Source organism: Panthera pardus, unplaced genomic scaffold, assembly GCF_024362965.1.
Source record: "Panthera pardus isolate Hobbes unplaced genomic scaffold, ASM2436296v1 HiC_scaffold_27, whole genome shotgun sequence".
NCBI classification, from domain to species: domain Eukaryota; kingdom Metazoa; phylum Chordata; class Mammalia; order Carnivora; family Felidae; genus Panthera; species Panthera pardus.
Genome location: NW_026526843.1, coordinates 87,828,601 through 87,853,947, shown reverse-complemented (window position 1 = coordinate 87,853,947; position 25,347 = coordinate 87,828,601). Strand labels below are relative to the sequence as shown.

Genomic DNA, 25,347 nt, shown 5'->3' with positions numbered 1-25,347 from the left:
CAGAATGAACCGGGAACTCTTGTGTTCCACTTTCATATCTGGCCCATAAAAACCTCCCACATGCCACCCTCCATGTTGCTTCTGATGCTACTGACTTGATGCAAATGAGCCCAACAAGCTCGGAAGCTACACGCTGAAGATCGAAGAAGCCCGGCTCCCCGAATTGCTACTTGGAAGATTGCTGCCCACCAGTTGGACCACCCACTTTGGACTGCACATGAGAAAGAAAGAAATTTCTGTTGTGTCTGAAGCATTATATACATTTGTATTTGTATGTTGCAGCATCTAAGGTTACCTTAAGCAGTACAGACACCAAGAAACATTGTTGGATTAATACACATGTCAGCTTGGGTTTCAGCTGAGAAGTTCAGAATAAATATTGTAAATGTGACTTTGAGCTCCTTTATAGCAGAGTCCATATTCTAGCTATCTTTGTGTCCTCCTTAAAAAATAGTTCTTGAGGGAGTATCACATAGAGTAAGAATTGAGTCGTTATTTGTTTAAAATGTGCAAATGTTCAAACCTTAAACAGATGTATTGGCTGTGAAAATATTGAAGAGCTCATACTAGGGCCAAATAAGGGTATATTGAGTAAATGAGTGAATTAATAAATAAATGGTATCGTTTGGTGAAAATAAGTCCCACCTGAGGAGTTGTAGAAATTTGCTCATCTGGAAAATGAAGACTATAATATCTTACCCTTATTATCAAATCTGAAAATATACTTCCAGGCCTTTAATTGCTAAATTGGTAAGTGGTAGACACATGTAAGCTCTCTGTATAATTTGGATAAGTTACTTTGTGTGTTGGTAAGTTGGCAATATGTCCATGTTAGGGTTGAAGCTCGAAGAAGGTGAATCAGGTGCAAAGCACTTTGGAACATCTTGAGAAAAAATTTTTAAAAAGTTGTATGAGTGCCCTCAAGACTTCAGACTTCTCAAAGTTCCTAGTCTCTTGTGATTTTCGGGCAATGTAATACCCACCATTCACCACCGGACTCAAGAGAACAGCTTTGCATCAACGGTGCTCTGCAATCACGAGCAGACATACGCCTTCTGTATCTCCCTAGGGAGTACCTGCCACTTCTTAGGTTCCTGCTTGGTGATCACAGTCAGAAAAGAATTAAGCAACACTGCTGTGCCAAATACCATGGAAGTTCATTCAGCCGTATTACGTGATTGAAATGTCAGAATGTTTAAACACTTCCAGCCACATGAAAATACATTTGGACACGTTTGGAACAAAGCTGGCAGAGAACAACCGTGGGAAATGTTCCTATAAAATAGAGATGATCCGGCAATTGAGAGAATGCTTCTGTGTTGACTTTCGGCCACAGAAGCCTGGGAGTGGGGATTGGGCAAAAGTGGCTGCCCAGTATGCCAATGGGTAATGACAACCCCTCACCAGCTAAAGTGGGGAGGTATATGTCAGAGGCTGCCATGGCTGCACTCATCCCTGCAAGAATGTCTCTTGTATTGGCTGGGCAAACGACCATCACCAGGGGTCAAGAGATTTCCTGTGAGTTCAATGTAAGGTCACCCCTCCTTGAGTCTCTAGTCCTCCACCAGAAAGAGGAAGCCCACATGCTAGGGGCAAGGTTTCCTTTACGCAGGCTTCATCCTCCACCCATAGAAGTCAAGCAGTGGCTCCCCAATTCTATACATCCCCATCACTCCTCTCAAGCTGCCTGACACTTACTAGCACAGTCTGCTTCAGAACAACATGTTCTGTGTCAGTCACTGGAAGACATCTAGGGTTCCCAGCCATCCCCTATCACCTGGCTTCTAGTCTCCTTATGGTTTAAACACTGCCTTTTCTGCAACCATCTCCCCTCCCACAGACCCATCTCCTGAAAGAACTGGAACTTTCTGCCAAGCATCTATCAATCATCAGCCAAATGCCTCATATCCCCTTACACTTCTTTGACTATTCCCTTCACCTTTTTACTCTAAGTGAAACTTACCTTTCCTCAGATGCCTCCTCAAACAGTAGCCGTTCCATCTCCCAGACCCTTCATCTTCACTGGGTCTAGATGTGAGGTAGTGTCTTCTTTCCTCCTTATCTCTTCCAGATCATCCATCACTCCTCCCTAAAACTACACAGTTTGGATGACCTCCATATTGCTAAATCCAGTAGTGCGTTCTACATTTGCATTTTACTTGCTAGATCAGCAGCATTTTACTGAATTGACGACTCTTCCTGTTGAGACACTTCCTTCACGTGGCTTCCAGGACACCATACTCTCCTGCTTGCTTCCTACCTATTGGTTGCTTCTTTTCCATCCCTTGCTACTTCCTTCTCATCCCACCGACCTTTAAATGAAGCCACAGGACTTCATCTTTGAATGTCGTTTTTCTGGATACACTCACTATCTTGATGATCTCATTCAATCTCCTAGATTTCTATACTCCCTATAGGTTCATGACCCCCTAAATTTTATCTCCATCTCAGACCTTCTCCTGCACTTCAGATGCATACACCCAAGGGCCTGCCTGACATCTCCATCTGGATGTTAATAGGCATTTCATGTGCAAATTGAACAAACTCCTGGTCTTCTTCTCCGAACCTCTTCCTCTTGAAGTCTCCCTAGCACCACTAGAAGAGTAAATGATAATTCTAATCTTCCAGTCATTCAGGCCAGAAACCTTGAAGGCATCCTTGACTCCTCTCATCCTCACACTGTACATTAAATTCATCAGAAAATCCTGATGGATCTACTTTCAAAATAGATCTGGAATCTGACCAGTTCTTACCAGCTTTCCTGCTACCACTCCGACCCAAGCAATGGTTATGTCTTGCTCGGATTGTTGCAGTAACCTCCTAACTGGTCTGTCTTCCTCTGTCCTTGCCTTCTTCATTTTGATTCTAAACACAGCACCCAAATAATCCCATCAAACATCAGCAGAACATATCATTCCTTCACTTAACAACCCTACAATGGCTTCCTAGCTCATACTGTAAAAGCCAAAGTCCTTACAATAATGTGCAAGACCCTTTGTGATTTGGTCAGGCACCACATCTCTAACCTCATCCCCTACCACTCAAGACCCCAAAGCTTTCTTGCCATTCTCTGACCATCCGAGGCACAATTCTTCCTTGGGGCCTTTGTATCGCTCTTTTCTCTGCCTAGAATATTTCTTCTGTAAGTATCCACATGGCATACTCCCTCACCTCTTTCAGTTCTATCTAGAAAGCGATCACTACTCCACGTCTGACCCTCTCTATCTCCATTCCCTCCCTCATTTTTATTTTAACCTCAGCACTTATTGTCATCCATCATACCAGTTTAGTTATTTACCTTATCGGTAGTCTGTCTCTTCCACTAAAATAGAACTTGCATTTGGACAGGGGTTTTGGCCTATTTTACCCACTGTTGTATACCTAAGACCTAGAAGTATGCTGGTGCATAGTAGGTGCTCAATAAATATTTGTGGAAATAACTGTCTCACAACATACTCAGTGCATAATAGGTGCTTAGAAAGTGTTTATCAAATACTGTGTGACTTCTCTTTAATGACCAGAAATACAATGCAGGACCTCTTCGGCCCCCAGTATCTTAGTTAGCACCGTGACCACACATTCAACATCTATATCTTCCTCAAGTGCAACTTCCATTAGCATTACCTGGGTTGTATCACCATCCTGCTTAACAATCAGCTAACATTCTACCCACATTACCATGTGGTTTGAATTACAGTGACATGTCATGTTACAGCATTTCTTTTTTTAGTATCCATATTTAGAGTCTGAAGTAGTATCAGAAGACTCTACAATGATCCTGGAGGAATAGGGTGGAGACCACACCCATAGTCATAATAGGTCAGACCATTCTTGAATGTCCTCTAAAGGGCCAGTGTATTTGTGAACCAGCCCCCCATGATTTGGAGACTGCCTGAGAGACAAAATCATGTCTAGAGTTCTAGAGCTTTAGGATTCTTTGGGGTCCCCAGAACCTCTTAGGAACAGATTACTAAAGCTTTACTACCATTAACCTTTACTGAGTTCTTACAACGTGACAGGCATGGTTTATGCACTTCCCACGATTAACTCATCAAATACCCTCAACAACCTAATGAGGTTGGAACTATTATTTAATTTTTTTAACATTTATTAATTTTTTGAAGGAGAGAGAGACAGAGGGTGAGTGGGAGACAGAGAAGGCAGAGAGGGAGACACAGAATCTGAAGCAGGCTCCAGGCTCCAAGCCGTCAGCACAGAGCCCAATGCGGGACTTGAACTCACAAACTGTGAGTTCATGACTTGAGCTGAAGTCAGACACTTAAGTGACTGAGCCACCCAGGCGCCCCAGGTTGGAACTATTATTATTTTCATTTTCCATGTAAGAAAACTAAAGCACAGAGAGATTAAGTGGATCCAGAAGTCACACAGTTTGAAAGTGGCAGAGACTAGATTCAAACTCAAACAGTAATCACTGCCAGCGTACCATGGGAAGTTGTGGTCCAAACACTATCAAGCTACAACCAAGGAGTTTTAATCTTGGGACTTCCTTCTCCAGTGGATGAGAGAGAAGAAGCAGGAACTAAGTCTTCTACTCTGGCTGTGTGGGAACTCACTTTTCCTGCTGTATATTTCCCGCTCCCTACCCTCCTATACATTGAAATGGTGGCTGAGGGAACATTCTCACCCTTCTGTTGTCAGACAAGCAAAGACGAGATGCGCTTTTCCACCTTTTGCGCCAGCTCATACTTTAATGGTTGGAAGTTTCAAATCACAACCCAAGTTTCTTGGAACTCAAAATTGAGTTATCTGATTCAGTAAAATGTAGCTCTCTCGCTTAAAAGGATTTGCCCAAGGGACCTCTGGGATTTCAAACATACTTAAAAGCAACAACTGTGTTGAATCACAGAAGCATAAGGGATTGCATTTCCCCTGGAGAACACACAGGATGTATTAAACAGAGGAGGAAATGTTTGAAGTCCAACAAGCTTTGAGTTTCATCCCACCTACCACATCTGAAAACTATCTGAGTCATTTGATGGAGGCAGACTACAACTGGGCTCCCTCATTCTTAGTGTTATTGTGGCTCTCCTGCCTTGACATAGAGATGCTAGCTCCACAGGAACATTTTTACCTACATCTGCTAACCCCTTTTTATGAGAATCAGGAAGGGCCCATTTTTTAAAGCCTATCTGGAGGAGGGTGGAGTGGGGGTTGCTGGAAGCAACCATCCCGTCAACAGAAGGCTAGGGTTCTCACAGCAGCAAATACAGCTCTGGAGGAAACAGCAAAGGGGAATACATAGATTTATTCATGCTTAGCTGCTACCTAAGAGGTTCCAATAATAGATTAAAAACTATATAATTAGACTTTGGGATAATTACTTAACCTCTCTAATTAGGTGTTACTTTCATTCCTATTAAATGGGGATAATAATAGTTACTAAATAGGGTTGTTGTGAGGGTTAAGTGAGAAAATATTTGTAAGGTGCTTGGGGCAGTGCTGAACACATAGCAACTATTCAATAAACATAAGGTATTGTTATTGTTGTTTGTGTTGTTACTGCCCATCGCTCAAATATCCATTGCTCTTTACTCTGTACTAAAACCTGCTCTCAGATGTTTTATTCACCTAGGGAATGGATGAAAATAATTCAAAGTCTTACCTTCCTTCCTAAATTCTTGATTCCAGATCAGCACCTAACATGAAACTCAGAGGGCAAAAGATGAATAGAATAGAATAGAATAGAATAGAATAGAAAAATAAAATAAAAGTGGGGTTCTCCCAAGGAGCAAATTTGTTCCAGTCCTGTCCAGACCTCCACAGGCATATAGTAGAAAGAGTACTGACTTTGGGGCCAGATTTGCAGGTCAAATCTAAGGAAATCCAGATAAATTTGGAACAAGTCACTTCAATATCTTGGGCCTCTTTATAATATGAAAAGACTTCGGGCTCTTAGATCAATGCTTTTCAAACGTATTTTTGACATGATTTTCAACAGATCTGGGAGGTAAATTTCAGAAGCCCCTCTCCCCAGGCTTCGGGAGGGTTCTATGAGCCCCTAGGCCCTGCAGAGTCACTACTTAGCTACAAGATCACCAAAATCTCTTCCGGGTCTAATGCCCTAGGCATGCTACCTTCTCTCCTTAAACACCAGGCTAGAGTGCCATGACCCTCTGAACGTGCTTTGCTTAAGTATAAGTAGACTTTTCACCCTGAGATTCCTCTGCTAGAAAGGCATTCTGGTTTCTCCTCCCAGTGGGATCACCATCACTAGGCATAGTCTCTTACACTTAGACCATTCTAAATGGCAAACTTCTTTCACTTGATCAGCATGATGTTAACAATTCTATACTGACAAAGCTCTAGGTGAACATGCATTTTCCAGTTCCTAGTAGGCCTCATTCAGACATGCATATCACCTGCCTGGCCCCCAAAGGCATCTGAATTTATGATGCCTGGTCTTCCCTGTCATTCAAGGTTCTGCTCAAGTTTACCTTTCAGGGTCCTCTGGTTGCTCTCATCTCAAGGATCTTATTGTACTTATAATATAGCTGTGAAGATAAAAATAACAAACATAGAAAAAAGTGGAGACTAATTTAGAGTTTAATTTTGGAGAACCAATTACAAAAAGAGAGCAGCTGGTCAACTTTTTCTGGATCTCTTACAACAACTTACAACAAATATGCAATCTCTTCTTGATTGAGTGGTCAAATATGTGTTCATGGAACAGAATTAATTTGAAAGGATTCTGCTTAATAATTATGATCAACAGTACATTAGGATGACACTAATTTCAATTAAGAAAAACCCTCCGAATTTCAAAGGCTTAACACAAGAGAATTTAATTTCTTATATACAAGTCCAGTGTGGGTGTACTTAGTATATGGATAACTTAAAAATCTTTTATTTTGAAGTAATTGTAGGTTTACGGAAGAATTGCAAAGATAGTACAGGGAGTTCTCAGATACCCTTTCCCCAGCTCTTCCTAAAGTGAGAATCTTATATAATCATGGTGCATTTATTAAAACTATGGAATTAACATGGGTACAACCATATTAACTAAACCACAGACTTGAATCAGATTCCACCAGTTTTCCCACTAATAACCTTTTTCTGTCCCAGAATCTAACCCAGAATACCACCATGCATTCGACTGTCATGTCTCCCTAGTTTCCTCTAATTGGTGACAGTTCCTCAGTCTTCACTGGTTTTTCATAACCTTGACACTTTTGAAGTCAGGTGGTTTGTAGAATGTCCACCAAATGGGGTCTGTCTGATGCATTCCTGTGATTAGATTGGAGTTATGGATTTTAGAGAATACTTTCTTACTGCATCATATTAGGAGGTACACGATACCCACATGACTTATCCCTGATTATGTTAACCTCAATCCTCTTGGTTAAGGCAATGACTGCCAGTTTCTCCACTGTAAAGACCAGCCCATATTCAAGGGAAGGAGAATTATGCTCAGTCTTCTGGAGGAAGGAGTAGCTAGGACTTCATGGGCATATGCTCAACAACCATAATAATTAATAAATATTTAGAGGGAGATACTTTTGAGGCCATGCAAATATTTTGTTTCTCCTGAAAGTTTTTTCCATTAATTTTTGCATCCATTAGGGGTCTGCTATGTAAATTATGACTATACTGCTCTGATTTTCTATTTCTCTCGTTCCTTCTACATGTATTATTTGGAATTGCATTATAACAAGTTATTCCTTTCTCCCCACTTGTTTTTTTATTCAATTATTTATATCAGTGTGAAATCATGGATATTTATTTGCTCTCTAGGTTTATACTCCAAAATTAATGTTATTTATTTTGTTCTTCAAATTGTTCCGGCTTTGATCATGGGGAGCTCTTTCAGGTTGGCTCCTGTATCTTTTTGACATGCCTCCAACTCTTAAAATTTATTTCCTATTTAGTTTTCTTTATTAATTAATTTATGTTTTAGAACTTCCTTGCTTTCTGTTACTACAAGATGCTTCAGGGTGATTTTCTGCCTGAGCCTTAGAATCAGCCAAATTTTGAAAGGCTGTATTTTCCTTCTCATTTAAGCCAGAATACTTTTAACTTCCATTGAGACTTCTTTTTTGACCTATAACTCATTTAGAAATGTGTTGTTTAATTTCCCAATATTTGACGATTTTATAAATAGCTTTTCGTTATTGACTTCCAGTTTAATTCTAGCATGGTGTAAGAACATACTTTGCATGGCTTCTATTTAAAATATCATAAGGCTTGTGTTGTGGCCCAGAATGGGGTCTATCTTGGTACATGTGCCATGTGCACTTAGAAAGAATGTGTATTCTGCTGTTGTTGTTTGGCATATTTTATAAATATCAATGAGGTCAAGTTGGTTAATAGTGTCGTCCAGATCATCTATATCTGTCCTGATATTTTGTAGGCAAAATATCAACCAGTATATTCCAACTAGAATTGTAGATTTGTCTATTTGTCCCTTCAGATCGGTCCTTTTTTATTCCTCATATATTTTTAAAAGTTTATTTATTTGTTTATTTAGAGAGAGAGAGTATGAGCAGGGGAGGGGCAGAGAGAGAGGGAGTGAGAGAGAATCCAGAAAGAATCCCAAGCAGAGTCTGCACTGTCAGTATGGAGCCCAAGGAGGGGCTCAAACTCACAAACCATGAGATCATGACCTGAGCCGAAACCAAGAGTCAGACAGACACAGGCTCAGACCGAATGAGCCACCCAGGTGCCCCTATTCCTCATATATTTTGAAGCTTTATTGTTAGGCACACACACGGAGGATTATTTAAATAACTGACTTCTTTGTCATTATGTGATGTTCCTCTTTATACTGACAATCTTCCTCGTTCTAAAGTTTACTTTTGTTGTAATCAGTATAACCACTTCAGTTTTCTTTTATGTAGTGTTTGCATGGCATGCATTGCTCTATCCATTTATTTTTAAGCTACCTGTGTCTTTATATTTAAAGTGGATTTCTTGTAGACAGTATGTGTTTGAGTCCTGATTTTTTTTAATCCAATATGAATATCTCTGTCTTTTAGCTGGTATGTTTAGACCATTCACACTGAATGGGATTATGTATGATTGGATTAAAATCTATCTTGTTAGCTGTTTTCTATTTGCCTATTTGCTCTTTTTTATTTCTTCGTTTCTGCCTTCTGTAGGTATAATTTAACACTCTTGTGAATACGTTTCATCTTTTATTGAATTATTATTTATCCCTCTTTAAAAACATGTTTAATTGGCTTACAATCAGAGTCTACCTTCAAAGACTGTTATATCGCTTCATATGTAATGTCAGTGTATTTCTACTTCCTTCTCCCATTCCTTGTGCTTTTGACACACATACAGAGAAGAAGGCAATGTGAAGAGAGAACAGAGATATTTGAAGATGCTGGTCTTCAAGACTGAAGTGACTCAACCCCAAGCCAAGGAACATCAGTAGCCACCCATGACTGAAAGAGGCAAGGACTAGATTTGCCCCTATAGCCTCAAAAGAAAGTACATTCTGATTTGACTCTGGCCCATGATACTGATTTCAGACTTCTGGCTTCCAGAACTGTGATTGACCAAATCACTGTTGTTTTAAGCCACCAAGTCTGTGGTAATTTCTTACAGCAGCCACTGGAAACCAATGCACCTAGGTTTTGTTTTTTCCTTGCTTAATGCTCTCTGAGCCTCTTGGATCTAGAATTTGGTGTCTGTCACAAAGTTTGGGAAATTCTCAGCCATTACTTCATTATTTCTTCAAATATTTCTTCTGCCTTGTTCTCTCTTTCTTCTCCTGAAATTTCATGACAAACGTGTTATATCATTTGGTATTGTCCCATGTCTCTTTGATCTTCTGTTTTTCTTCCCACTCTTTTTTTTTCCCTCTTCTTATTTAAGTTAAGATAATCTCTACTGATCAAAATCACTGATTATATCCTTGGCTGTGTTGAGTTTACTGGTGTGCCTTTTGAAAACATTCTTCATCTTTGTTACTTTGCTTTTCATTTCTAGCATTTCCATTTTGTTTCTTCTTACTGTTGCCATCTCTCTGATGAAATTAACTATCCTTGCATGTAATCTTCCTTTTCTTTAATTTTTTTTAACGTTTATTTATTATTGACAGACAGAGAGACACAGAGCGCGAGCAGGGGAGGGGTAGAGAGAGGGGGAGACACAGAATCTGAAGTAGGATCCAGGCTCTGAGCTGTCAGCACAGAGCTCAATGCAGGGCTCAAACTCACAAACTGCGAGATCATGACCTGAGCCGAAGTTGGTCGCCTAACCAATTGAGCCACCCAGGCGCCCCTTAATCTTCCTTTTCAATTAGAGACTTTAATGTATGAATCATAGTAAATTCCTTACTAGTTCCAATATCTGTGTCATAACTGAAGCTGTTTCTGATCATTGCTTTGTCTCTTTAGACTGTTTTTCCTGGACTTTTTGTATGTCTTTTTTTCTTTTTCTTTCTTTTTCTTTTTTTTTTTTTTTTTTGGTGGAAGCAGGATGTATTATGTAGGACAGTAGATACATTTTTTTAATGCTTGGAGATGAGCAGGCTCTTCCTTCTGCGATGCCCTTAGTATGAAAGCTTGTAGTAACATGATCGGGAGATGGGTTGATTTTGAAGTTTGCTTTCCACTTGGCTTTGGGTCTTCTTACTGTCATGCTCCTCGAAGACAATTCCCAGCTCTATTCTACTATTATTTTCATTTGACACTTGTTAGCATGGAGGTGGCAGTGTGGTGGGGGGAATTCTCTGATGCTCTGCATTATCTTCGGTCTTAGACAGGTGCTATCAGTCTGGGTTGGGAGTTGTAGCCTTCCCAAGTATCTCTGCCCCTCTTCCAGACATAATGCTGGGCCAAGCATGCACTCCTGTCTTATTCCAGGGACAGAAACTTGTTGGTTTTTTCTCTGTTTCTTTCCCTTAGATGAACTCTGGTTTCCACCAGTGCCATAAGGCTACAGTTTTTGTTGCCCTTAGCCCTGCAGATTGTTTTTGTTTCTTGTGGGAGAGAGGGGTGGAGTCTGGGTGGAGTTTTTACCCTCCACCAGTCAGCGTCACAGAGAAGGGAGAAGCTTTCTTAGAATTCTCCCCATCCACGCCTGGGTGGCTCAGACAGTTAAGCGTCCAACTTCGGCTCAGGTCATGATCTTGTGGTTCGTGGGTTTGATCCCCAGGTCGGAATCTGTGCTGACAGCTCAGAGCCCACTTTGGATTCTGTGTCTCCCTCTGTCTCTGCCCCTCTCTCACTTGCACTCTGTATCTCTCTCTCTCTAAAATAAATAAATAAATAAACAAACAAACTTAAAAAAAAAACAGTGCTCCCCATCTGCCACCCACCCCCCACCCCCCACCTTCCATGAGCACCTGTGGGTCCCAAAAGGAAAATCCTACAAGAAGATGTGAACATTTCTATGCCTGAAGCTAAGGGGCTTTATTCTCTCATACTAGCCTACACTCAGCCTTTAGCAATTTGATTTTAAAAATTCTAGCTAAATCCTCTGCTGGGCTTCTGTGGCTTTTGGTAGCCCCTGTGACAGGTTGGTAAATGCTAGCATCCTGTTTTTCCCTGCAGTCACCTATCTCTCTCTAGATTTTAGGCTAGTTGTTTGCCCTATGACCTCAGTTCTTTCATGTGCTCAATAAAAGCCATTACCGTGAAGCTTGTTCACCTTCTTTGTTATTGTTGTTGAAAGGATGAGAGCAAAGCTTTTTCCAGATGTCTATGGCTTGGAGATCCAAGCTGAAACTGGTGGATGAAATTTTTCACACACTGATTCAGGGACCTAGGTTCCTTCCTCTTGTGGTTTTACCATCCACCAGGGTTCATATATAATTCTTTACATTCACAGTAGGCTTTTACTTCAGATATGTTCTTAGATGTTAAATTCCCAGGTGCTGCTATGTGTGTTCTCCGGGATGCAGATTCTAAGATGGCGATCACCTTGCCCAAGTTTTTTAGGAAGTACTCTTAGAATCAAAAGCTCTGGGGGGAGGGGGAAGCAGGATTGGGCAGAGGGAGAAGTTGAGTTGTGACAGAACCACCGCAAAGGTTCAGTTGATCCCATGGGAAGCTCTGCAGCAGCGACGGTCCTATAGAGTTGTCCTATATGCAGTGAGGGAGCTAGGCCTTTATATTTTTGTGTCATCTGGTCATTGCACCTGGGCCAGTCCAAAGTCATATGGTGACAAGGCAGATGTCTCCAGCTGAGGACAATAGAGAGGGCTGAGAGCTGAGGACCATCAGCTGGCGGCAGCTGGAGGAATAAGTTGTGAAGAAGACCTGGGCAATGCACCACAGCTCGAACTATATTGAGCCAAAGCATGTGCATATTTTAAGGCTCCTTATGGATACCATCAAAAATTTCACAATTTACCCCAAACTGCTCCAGAAATGGTACACTTAAATCTTTTATATTTAGTCTTCTCATCTGTAAAGTGGAAACAATAATAATAAAAAAATCTACCTCACAGTTTTCATTGTGAGAAGTAAATGAGTAAATATTTATAGTACGCTTAGGACAGTGGTCAATGTCCACTAAATGCTAAATTCTCGTTAGCTATTATTATTGTGGTTGTTGTTGTCGTCATTTTTCAACTGGCACCAGTGAAATGAAAAGGCAGGTGCTACAAGTCTGGGTTGGGAGTTGCAGCCTTCACAAGTATCCCTTTTCATTAAGAATAAAAATTTCCAACTTAAGACCACTTACATTTCTTCTATTGTCAACTAGCTGCCTGCATCCTTTATTTTCTGTTAGGACGTTATTTTTTCTTATTGGGTTGTGAGGATCTTTCTCATTTATTTAGAATATTCATCATTTATCAGTCATATAAGTCATATAAACTAGAAACATATTTCTACCTTCTTGCATATCTTTCAGCTTGTTTAGACTATTACATTTGACGTATTTGTCGTAGGGAAGCTAACTACTGGATTGATGTCAAAATAACATTAATGATAATGATAATTACAAAGATATTGTGTCATGTTGGCTAACATCTAGTGAGTATTTACTATCCTAGCGTGGTAAGAGGCACTTATTCATTCATACATTATCTTAGTTCATTCTCACCACAAATGTATGAGGTAAGATCTTCTTTTACACCCACTTCATAGATAAGAAAACGGAGGATTAGAGAGATTAAGTATCTTTCTCCAAACTGGCAAGTGGTAGAACTGGGAGTGAAACTCAGGTCTGTTCCATTCCATAGTCAACGTTTCCCAAGTTGAACTTTGTGAAACCCTATCTTGTGCAATACTACACAATACACACGTGTACAAATATGCACATACACACAAACATGTGTGAGTGTTCCATAGTCAAATCAATGCGGTAGTCTTGAAGATCTGACTCCAGAGATAGCCCATAGACATTAGCATGTTAATAGCTCTAAGGGATACTTTAAGAAAGAAACTTGTTTAATTTGTGCAACCCAGGGTTTTCCCCAAAACTATTTCATCATGATCTTTTGCCTTCCATTATACCATCAACCCACTACAGAAATAGTGTTCTATTTCCCACACTATACTACTCAGTCTCTCCACCAGAGGAGGTCTTCCGTGCCCAGCTGTCTGGGATTGTGTTCAGTCATTAATACAGGGGTGCCTGGGTGGCTAGTCGGTTAAGTGCCCGACTTTGGTTCAGGTCATGATCTCATGGTTTGCGAGTTTGAGCCCAGCATCGGGCTCTATGTTGACAGCTTGGAGCCTGGAGCCTGCTTCAGATTCTGTGTTTCCCTCTCTCTCTCCCTTTCCCTTGCTTGTTCTCTCTCTCTCCCTCTCTCTCAAAAATAAATGAAACATTACAAAGAAGTTTTTTTAAATCATCATCAATACAGATGAAAACAAAGAGAACGACCTAATGCAATTAGCTAGTGACTCAAAGTGGAGAGGAAAAGGTGCTACACTAGATAACAAAATAAGGATTTAAAAATCTGGAACAATGGACAGAAGTAAATAAGATAAAATCTGACAGGGATAAATGTAAAATCTTGCAGTTAGGTTACAACAGAAATCGATGACATGAATACAATTTAGGAGGAAGCTTGATTTCACAGTAGTTTGTGTGAGGAGGCCTGGGGGATTTAATTGATCATAAACCCAATTAAAAAACAATTGAAATGCATTCAATAAGCAAGGAACCACAGTGTTAAACCTGCATTAATACAAAGGTAGCATTCAGAGTGGCAGAGATTGGTATCCATTACCCTGGCTGCTGTGCTACTCAGAGGGTGTCAAGAGCATTGTGGTAATTCCTGGCCACATGCTTCAGGACAGGCAATGAATGGCAGTCCAGAACCTGCCCAGATGGCGTTGACTTAGATAATAAGGAATCCAGCACACATGACCTTTGAGTAATAGCAGAAACAACTCAAGCTGTTTACTCTGGCGGGAGTAGATTTAGGGTAGCTGTTGGGATTGGATGATTGTAGTGGATAATTTTTATTTGTCTCTCCCCATTCTTTTATTCTCCGTCTTTTTCCATTGGGCCTTGTATCCTAGGAGGCTCCCTGCCCTTTATCTACCAGTGAGAGGCATGGGGCAGGGGGGTGGATTAAAGGGTGGGAAGAATGTGAGATGGGTATGTATTCCCTCGATTGGCCACCTTCCTACAGGCTTGGTGGGTGGTCCTCTCCTCCAGCTTCAACTACTCTCTCTGGCCTCAGGTAAGCTTTCCTTCCCCTCGACCCTTCAGGTTTAAGATCTTGCTCTTGCTAGCTCTGGGGTGTGCCCATCTTTGTAAACACCCTTTTATCACACTGTCCTCAATTACCCTGCCTGAGTGTGGGATTTGTTTCCTGCTGGGACCAGATTCGTGCTGATGCTGGAATGATTAGGATGATGGTCTTTGAATATTTCAAGGGCTGTCATATGGAAGAGGATGGAATTAAGACAAGAGAGTAGAAGTTACAAGAAGATTGGGTTCATGTACTCATTTATTCATTCAACTAATCTCAGTAGGCCTCTACAACATGCCAAGCATTGTGCTAACCCCACAGCAAATGCTTCAAGAGCTCAGGGCAAAGGGAGTTCATCAGGGTTAGAAGTCAGAAAGGTCTCCCAGAAAATGATGCAGGGGAAAGAAAGGCCAACCTGGGCAGGAGTGTTCCTGGGGGGCGCCTGGGTGGTTCAGTCTGTTGAGCGACCGACTCCTGATCTTGGCTCAGGTCATGATGTCACAGTTAAGTGGGCTTGAGCTCTGCATCGGGCTGGGCACTGATGGCCTGGAGCCAACTTGGGATTCTGTCTTTCCTTCTCTCTACTCTTCACCTGTTCGTGTCCTCTCTCTCAAAATAAATTAATTAAAAAAATATTTTTTTTAAAACAGAGGAATGTTCCCAGAAGAGGAATTTATAGGTGAGAGGGCTGGAGGGTTAAGAGTGAAAGAGGTTCATTCTAGAAAATGAAAGAAACCGTATGTTAAGCATCTGTCTCTTCCGGGGGTGAGAGTGGGGGTGGAGGGTGGGAGATGTTATCATGGATGAGGCTGAGAGTGGGGAGGGCCAAACACACAGAGCTGTTGTGAACATGGACTTGATCCCAAGGGCCATGGGAGCCCCTTGATGGGTTTAAAGCTACGGAGACACCTAGTATGATTTTCTCTCTCCATTATAGAGTGAAGAGAGCAAGAATGTCCAAGGATCAGAGCTGTTCAGATATAAATCCAGCTCCCTTGCCAGAGAAGGAGCAGCCAGTTCCCAGAAGCAGCCAAGGAGAGAATTCTTCTTCTTGGATGACAGCTTCAGGATATTTCCAACGAGGAAGCTGCACCGAGTGTGAAATGGACCTCAAAAACATCCATGGCCCTTTCTAATTCTGAAAATTTGGAGACTCTTCTGGTCTGGACCCCATGCTTCACAGTGGGATGGAAGGCACCTAAGTTTGAGAACCTGTTTGCTTTCTTCCAAAACTGGCAACGAAAAGTCATTCTCTTCTTTCCCAGCCTCCCCCCTTGGGCCTAGAAAGCAGGATACACGTCCAGACCGGAGCCTCTGGGAATACGCAGGGCTCTAGTGTTTGTGTTCTTTTCTCATCGCAGCTGACACAAGAGGGGCACTGGCCATGGCAAGTTCGACAGAATAGCTCTGCGAGCATCTGACCTTCAGCCCTGCTAACAGTTGGCTCTATAGTCTAGGATATTAGACAGTTTCACTGATTTTCTTTCTTTTAAAATTAAACCCGTCAGAAAGAAAAAGAAGAAGAAGAAGAAAGAAAGAAAAGAAAAAAAAGAAGAAAGGGCAAGGTCTGAGGGCTCTGAAGGCAGCGGTGGCATCAAGCACAGCAGCCCTCTTGTTCTGGAACTCCTTCTCAGGGACTGGGCAGATCTGTGTGTGATAACGCAGCTGTGTGCAAATGCCAACGCTGGGGCGATAATTATAGAAACCTTCTCATTATGCTTGAATGGGGGCCAAGGCATGGCCCTGGCAGTGAGGGGGGTGCGAGGCTACAAAATTGGCACTCTTTAGAGCGAGTTGGCTTTTGCAGCCTGCATGGGTATGTGAGGTGTGCCAGAGAGCCCAAGTTAGCACATCCTGTTGTCAAGCGCCCCTAGTGCCCGCTTCTGCTCTCTTACCTCGATCAGTCTCTTTGTTCCTAACCAGACTGCAGCCAACATGGCCCTCTAGCAGTAAGGCTCAGTTTTCTAGTCTATTCCACTCAGCTGTTCCTGTGACTCCTCTTCCAGCCCCGTGGCATACTTCTCTTTCTCCTGGCCCCTGGAATGACCTCCTGTTCCTTAACATTCCAGGTATAGAATGGGTTGGATCAGAGGTGTCCTGATCAGTGCTGATCAACCCAGTAAGTCCTTGCTCTCTGCCCTACAATGACACCAGAAGCAGCCTAGCTTTCCAGGACCTTCTAATGGTCTTCAATGAAGACAAACTTATCTTGGCTGAAATACCCAGTAGCGAAAGACGATTAGAAAATTATCAAATTGTACTTCAAGTCCTATTTAACAAGAGCACGGGAGAGGTCCCCCTAGTCTGGCCAGGATCACCATATCAGGGCAACAGGAGGGAACAGCAGGGGCATGGGGAAGAGGAGAAGGAAAGAGGGAGCTGATATGAAAGCAACAGCCATGAAGGAGGGAGCCAAGCATAATGAAGTGAATTTGCAAGGGTTTCATTTTCTTCATGGAAAATATGCCATTATCAAAAAGCAACTTCCTCTACAGGCATTTTTGCTTTTTCCAATAGAGATGAAGAAGTACAGTTTTATGTAACACATATAACAGGGAAAAGTAGAACGGTGACCCTGCGAAAATTACAGCATTAAAAGTAATAAGCCTGCCATTGCCGATAAACCACACAGACACCATGCCGTGCTATCTTGAGTATAAAGGTGACATTTTTACAGTTATTCCTATAGTAACTTCTTCAACAGCAACTGCATTTTGAATATCATGCACTCACACAGAGACGTTTTCCAGAGTTTGAGAATTTCTGAGGCTTTGTCCTTCAAGGTCCAGGTCAGGCATCCCGTTCCTAAAAATGCCCACCCCCCCCACCCCCAACCTGGGTTTTTGGCTCCCACAGTATCTCCCTCTCATGCAAACGATTTCCATCATTAGTAACTGTTTACTTCTCTTTCCACCCACTAGATTATGGGCTTCCTGAAGACAAGAACCACATATTCATTTCTGAATCCCTGGTGTCTGCCAGTGGCTTGCTTTATAAATGTTTGGAGAGTTTAACAACTAATGAGCCCTATTTCTTGTCTTATCCTTTAAACCAATGAGAATACAGCTGGGAGCCAACTGAGTTAAATTAGATACATTGACTAATCCCTTCTATCCCCAAGATGCTGTAATTTTAGAACGTGCTGTTTTCTGCCTAAATCAGGAAGTGAATGAGGTTCTAAAGCAAGATAATTGTTTGGCTACATGAGAATGTGAAAAGAGAAAGAAAAGGATGTCTTCTAAGCAGAATCCTTCATTTAAAAGAGTGAGGTAAAGTGTGCCAAGGGTGGCCTGGAATTTAGGCTGGGTATATACAATGATGTATAAACAAAATTATAGAGACATAGAAACATGAATTCTCATTGTTAGCAGAGAAGAGTCAAGAATTGAAGTCCAGAAGCAGTGACAACTGAAATTCTGACTGCAAGAAAAAATTGGAAGCCCTCCCTCCTTTTTTTTTTTTTTTTCTGGAAAGGAAAGCTTTGACTTCATAAAACCAAGTTCAGAACGAAGGTGAAGCTTCTTTTCAGAATCAGCGGCTCAAGGGAGGTAGAAACCATTGGTAATCAATACAGAAAAGGCAATTTAATTGGATTTTTATTGTTTTTAAAAGAGAAATGTATAGCATCAGACTTTTCTGAGTTATACAAAAGGAAGAGGGAACATAAAAAATGCAATAAATAGAACAAATAAAATATATATGCACCTCCATTCTCTCTTGTCCATAGTTACTGAAATAAGTAAAAAAGAGGATTAGAGAGAGAGAAAGAGAGAGAGGTGGGTTGGGAGAGGCTTTGGATGCACTAACAGAAGGTACAGGAGGACACCAGTAAACCCACATAAACAGAGAAACATAACTAGAAAAAGACACACTCAAATAAAGACCCAGATAAAGGTTTCCATGGCTTAGAATTTCCATTTTGTGTTTTGGAATAAGCTAGCAAAACGTTTTAAAATTATGCTTCATGTTTGACCTCGGACATCTCCATTTCCGGTGTATGAGTTTGTGAGACTGATGTTTGTGCTGTGTGCGTGTGTGTATGTGTGTGTGGGTGAGGAGGTGTGTGTGGGAGGGTGAGAGAGGGAGACAGAGACAGAGAGAAAATGACTCTCGAAAGGAATTGGCATAAAAGGTATGATGAGAACCTTTGTTCCGAGGAAGGACTGTTTTAGGAAGGGAATATTTTGAGATTTTGAATGGATTCCTTTGCAGACTCATTTTGGTTGCTGAAAGAGACAACATGGCATTATTCGCGGGAGGGTCAGAAAATAGGTTTAATTGGCTGCCATTTCTCTGGATACCCACATCATGTATTTGTCCTCAGCTCACACTAGCCAGAATCCTGGAGTGGGATGGGGCTTGGGGTGTTTGCATTACTGTTAACACACTGATTCCTTCATGACCCCGTGGAAAGGGGGACACGAACCCAGCATCTAAGATTTTCCATCTTAGAAAAGAGATTCTTAACCAGAGAACCATTCGTTGACACAGTGATTAATCGTGGTCCACCAACGTGTCTACAAAGTTTGCTATGGGGAACATATCTGGGTTTATTCCATGCTAAACCTTTTAATTTTTTATTCTTATGTAGCTAGATACTGGAGATATCCTCCAGATAAGCAACTTCTCACAGCTTTGTCGCCCTTATTATTGCACCTTTTGAAAACATTCCACTTTCTTATTCAATTCCATAGCTATCGATTCAGAAAAAGATAGTATGTAACAGCATGGGCTTATTATTTCATGAACTTAATGTGCTCATAAATCATTGAATGTCTTCTGTCACTGACTGCTTCTCGTGTCTGTGTTATTATGTATTATTGATCCACAATGACTTTGTAATAAAATCAGTTTTCTTTTTATTCCTTCTATTGATGTTCTATTCAATACCACTTAAAACTCTGGTAACTCAATTGTATCCATTTTGTTTTGCAGACAGAAACCTTTTTGAGTTTATTCTATGGGCAAGACATTATGCTAGCCAGTGGAACGGAGTGTCTTATGGCTGGGACTCCATGCTGCAAAATGGCTTCTAGCTTTACGTGTTGATTCATAACCTATTTCACGTCTCAGCTCACTAACATGTTTCAATTAAATGGAGCATTATTATAAAAAGTTCTTGGGGGCACCGGGGTGGCTCAGTCCGTTAAGCATCCGACTTCAGCTCAAGTCATGATCTCACGGTTTGTGGGTTCGAGCCCCACGTCAGGCCCTGTGCTGACAGCTCAGAGCCTGGAGCCTGCTATAGATTCTGTGTCTCCCTCTTTCTCTGCCCCTCCTCCACTCACACTCTGTGTCTCTCTCAAAAATAAACATTTAAAAAAATTTTTTTAAGTTCTTTAACGAGGAAAAAGCAAACTTATTTAGATGTGTGTTTCAAACAAAGCACCATCAAACAACCATCCTCTAACTTTTCCCTGTTAGCCATATGGTAAAATATGACCAATACAAATGTTCATAAACTGTAGCCTTTTCCTTTCAGGATGGAAGTGGTTTATAGGAAAGGAGATATTCAAGTGTTATGTGAGATGAAAGCTTAGCTGTGCTTGTCTTACATGAGGGGGAGTCCGGGGCTTGAGTTTACTTACCTTAACAAGATGGATGAATCCTGGCTGTAGCGTTCAGAACACTGATGAGATTCTCCACCGATTCCTCCTCTCCACCTGAACTGGGCCAGGTCTTTCTTCTTTCTCTCTCTTTCCTGTTCCTCTCTCTGGAGTAGAGGTCTGCTCCATTTTACTTCTTAAAAAAAATAATAATACAATAAGAAAAATACAAACAATGATTTGGCTATGGTATAATGACCTGTAGAAAGTTAATTCTGATTCCACGGTATATTTTAAGCCAAAATACCATCGCTTTCTGAACTCTAAACACGGCTAAAATGACTTTTGCTTCTTTTTTTTTTTTTCCTTAAGGCAGAAAATCATAACCACATTCTATAAGAAGATACCTAAAACACTGTCTGAAACTTACTTTATTTTTTCTTAACCTTTTAGATTGGCTAATACTGGCAGAATTTTAGATCTTTCGCCATAAGTCAAACTGAAGCAAGCATTATAAAATAAATATTAAAATAAACAGAGAAGAAAGAAAAAATTATTATACTGGAGGATGAAAGCCTGTGAATAAGAATGTTTCACGGAGGAGAGAAACTTTAAGGAAATCAACTGCTTCATAGACTACCCAAAATATTTTGATGAAGAGGGAAGGAAGGAAGGATTATCAGGTTTAAGTGAAGGCATGCCAGTGTTACTGTGTTTGACGTGTGTTTGGGGAGCAAGGAATGGTTTAATGTGGTCCTGACATATGATTGGGAGTAGCTGGACACCAGGCCAGTGAAATATTTTTGAACTGAGTTTTAAGCATTACTAGTGGGAATCAGAAAGACTATCAGGAGGTAAATCATCAGTGTGTATAAATACAGCCAGACCTCTTCATTGATCTATATCTACAAAACCTGCCAAATCAGAAACAAAATCTTTTCTCTCCCAGACTTATTTCATTCTGAATCCTAGGCAGGGGAATGGTACATAATCATTATTGGCTCAGTTGCTTTAGACCCAAAGTATCAGCTATCTATTGTCATAAATAATGCTGCATAACAAATTTTTCTCTCTTCCCCCCACCCCGAAAATAAAACGAGAGGTCATGGGTCTGTGGATCGGCTGGGTGGTTCTTCTGGTCTGGGCCAGGCTAAGATGATCGCATCTGGAAACACTCATGTGTCAGTAGTTAGTTGGCGGATCAGCTAGGCACTGGCTGGTCTGTGCGGGCCTTGCTTGAGATGTCTCTCCTCCTTGTGATTGCTCACATCCCCAAAGGCTGGTCTGGCATTGTTCACATAGATCATCAGGGTCCAAGAGAGCAAGCAGACGTACACAAGACCTTATAAGACCTAGGCTTGGAACTGAAACAACACTGCATTCTATTGGCAAACCAAGTCACAGGGCCAGGCCAGTTTCATGGGATGGGGATAGAAACTTCACCTTTGATGGGAGAAGTTTCAAAGTCAGGTTGCAAAGGCCATGGATCCAGAGGGGCATGTCCAGTTGTGCCATTTTTACAATCAATGTACTTTGAAATAGGAGGCCTACAAGTTGAAAAGCACATCCCAGGCTAAGGAAATGTCTCCTAGGTTTGAAAGAATTATGGTATTGTTTGGCAGTGAAGAACTACATCTGGCTATGTCTTTGTTTGTTTTTCTTTCACAGTAGCATCCTGGAAAGTTAAAGATCACAAAATTAACTAGATCAAGAGTGACAAGTTATATTGGAGTTAGAGTCTTGTCTTGTTTTCTTTTCAAATTTTTATTTAAATTCTAGTTAGTTAACATATGGTGCAATATTGGTTTCAGGAGTAGAATTCAGTGATTCATCACTTCCATACAACACCCAGTGCTCATCATAACAAGCGCCTTCCTTAGTACCCATCACCCATCTAGCCCATCCCCCACCCACCTCCCTCCATCAACTCTGTTTTCTATCTTTAAGAGTCTTCTATGTTTTTTTCTTCTCTCTCTCTTTTTTTCTTCCCCCACCCCTTCCTCCCAGAATCTTGTTTTAAAAATAAAATCCAAGAGTGCCTGGGTGGTTTAGTCTGTGGAGCATGCAACTCTTGATCTCGAGGTTGTGAGTTCCAGCCCCACATTTGGCATGGAGCCTACTTAAAAAAATATATCTCTTAGGAAATCCACTTTAAGTGTAGCTCAAAGCGTACAGTGAGATAATCCCTTATAAGTTAAAAAAAAAAGTTGTAAGAAGAGCTGAGATTTTATGAAGAAATACACAAAACTTAAAGTGCCTGGGTGGCTCAGTCCGTTGAGCATCTGACTCTTGACTTTGGCTCAGGTTGTAATCTCATGGTTTGTGGGATCCAGCCCCACATCCAGCTCCATGCCGAACATGAAGCCTGCTTGGGATTCTCTCTCTCCCTCTCTCTCTGCCCCTCCCCTACCCATGCTGGCTCTCTCTCTCAAAATAAATAAACTTAAAAAAATAAATATACAGAACTTATTTTCAATCTTAATTTGAACTGGAAGTCCTAATTTCATAAATTTCAGTTTGGATACAAAGCAAAGTTCTGTAGCTTGTGATTATGCAACAGGTAGCAAAGTAGAAAAGAGACTATCTTCTCTTTTCCCTCCACACCACTGAACATCCTGGTGTTGCAATGGGCCACGGGCTGCCCAGTGTAACCGCTATTCTAAGAACAACCCATATCCAAAGCCTCGCCTCTGCAGAGGTGTCTCTGAGGCCAAGATCTACATCTGTGACCTGGGGTGGAAGAAGGCAAAAGTGGATGAGTTCCCACGATGCGGCCACATGGTGTCAGATGAATGAGCAGCTCTCTTCTGAAGCCCTGGAAGATGCCTGTATCTGCGTGCACAAGTACAGAGTGCAAATCTGTGACAAAGAGGGTTTTTCACTTCTGAGTGCAGCTTCACCCCTTCCACGTCATCCTTATCACTAAGATGTTGTCCTGGGCTGGACAGAGCTGACAGGCTCCAGACAGCTATGTGGGGTGCCTTTGGAAGACCGCAGGGCACCGTGGCTAGGGTCTACATTGGCCACATCATCATGTCCATCTATACTCAGCCGTAGAACAAAGAGCATGTGATTGAGGTCTTACGGGTCCAAGATCAAGTTCCCTGGCCACCAGAAGATCCACATATCCAAGAAGTGGGGCTTTACTAACTGTAATGTGGATGAATTTGAAGGCATGGTGGTGAAAAGTGGCTCATCTCAGATGGCTGTGGGGTCAAATACATCCCTAATCGGGTCCCTCTGGACAAATGGTGGGCTCTGCATTCATGAGAACCTCAGCATTGCCCTTTTCTTATTCATGCCCACCAATAAATCTTACTTCCTGTCTAACAAGGAGAGAGAGAGAGAGAGAGAGAGAGAGAGACTATCTTCTCAGGAAAACCCACACTTCATTCTTGGGGAGGTGGAAAGTGACTTTCTGCTGCCTCCTGATGGCAAATAATTCCTGATGGTCTAAAGGTATGACTCATCTTATTACCATCATAGGCTTTGTAGTCTAACTTTGTTTTCAATAACTGTTTGACTAATAAATCTTGATTTTGATAAGGGAAGCTACCAGACTCAGCTTTTCCAAATACCACTTGTATAGATGCAATGGATACTGTTCCAGTAGTGTAAGGAATAGAGAAAGCAGGCTCATAGCTCTGGTGTTAATCCTCTATGCCCTTGATTCTCTAGAAATCGGCACCTTGATTTCCTCAACTATTAAATATGGATGCCTTAAATTTTTCCTACATAAAGTTTGTAAGTACAAATGATATCACATTGAAAAAGTGCTTCATGCATTGTTAGGAGATTAAATTAGAGTGAAGGTAGTTTTTTTATTATTAAAAAATTTTAATGTTTACTTATTTTTGAGAGAGACAGAGACAGAGACAGAGACAGAGACAGAGACAGAGTGTGAGTGGGAGAGGGGCAGAAAGAGAGGGAGACACAGAATCCCAAGCAGGCTCCAGGCTCTGAGCTGACAGCACAGACACACAACTCGAACTCACAACTTGAACTCACAAACCGTGAGATCATGACCTGAGCCGAAGTCGGACGCTTAACTGACTAAGCCACCCAGGCACCCCAGAACGAAGGTAGTTTTGGTGTCAAAAGCCTTTGAATTTCACATACTTCTTGACCCAAGAATTCCACTTTTAGGGAATTATTTTAAGGAAAGAATCCGGGATGTACACAAAGCTTTAGTTGCAAAGACTCTTATTCTTCTGATTTCATGACAACAAAAATACTGAAAATGACAAACATGACCCAGATTAGGGGTCTGGATAAATAAGTTATAGTAGATCCATACATGGAAGTGCTAAATAGCAGTGAGAAATGAGAATCTGGAGAATTTTTATGAATATATACTGAATAGTCTCCATGTCACTAAATGAAAAAGCATGCAAAAATAATATGTTCAGCACAATTACATTTTTGAATTAAATATGTGTATAAAAAGACTGAGAGAATATGCTCTAAAATGTTATCAGTGGTTATCTATGTTGGAGATAGGAATGGATTTCATTTTCTTATTTTTGCTTAACACTATTTTCTCCATGTATTGCTTTTATATGATAACGTTTATTGTTTTTTTCCTTATTACAAAGGTTTGTGGGATAAAATTTATAAGTATAAAGCATCTTTTATACTTACTTCTTGAATCAGGACACGGTAATAATGAGAACTCAAATTCAAAAGTCTGCATCTTTAAGAGCTTTGCCAAGTGACATTTGTCCTTGTCACAGAGAAAACACTTTTCTATTTATGTTTACAGCATTGAAAAATGCACAGTATCCTACAGCACAAGGAGGGAGATTTATAATAAAGCCCTTCATCTCGGTGCATGAGGATACCTGTAAATCATTCAACAGACTCACATTAAGTATAAGCCTCAAAGCGCAGATGTATCAAACAAACAATAAACTTTGAGTGTGTCTGCACTATCTGCACCTTTGTTTCTCTGTGTCAGCATGAAGGTCTTGCTAAACTCTCTATTCCAGAGCCATCTCATTGTTCATTCAACATATATTTACTTGGGGACTATATTATCACCTGAGCCTGGTACCATGATTCTGGGCAATCAGGTTGCCAGTGATTTCTTGGAATCAGAATCCTTGCAAACACTCAGCAATGCCTCTAGCATAGGGTAGGTCTTATAGGTAATGTCAAATAAGCAAAATACATTAG

The 25,347-nt window shown here is 41.1% G+C and overlaps 1 long non-coding RNA gene and 1 pseudogene across 2 annotated transcripts in view; one reads left to right on the top strand and one right to left on the bottom strand.

Moving 5' to 3' along the window:
* The window catches only part of LOC109248041 (uncharacterized), a 136,339-nt gene extending 115,975 nt beyond the window's left edge, over nt 1-20,364 (bottom strand). For both annotated transcript variants that reach the window (XR_002071921.2, XR_002071920.2), the window contains exon 1: nt 20,215-20,364. This is a non-coding gene — a long non-coding RNA (uncharacterized LOC109248041). The remainder of the gene's footprint in view (nt 1-20,214) is intronic.
* A 2,359-nt stretch (nt 20,365-22,723) lies between these two features.
* The window catches only part of LOC109248113 (60S ribosomal protein L10-like), a 42,174-nt pseudogene continuing 39,550 nt past the window's right edge, over nt 22,724-25,347 (top strand).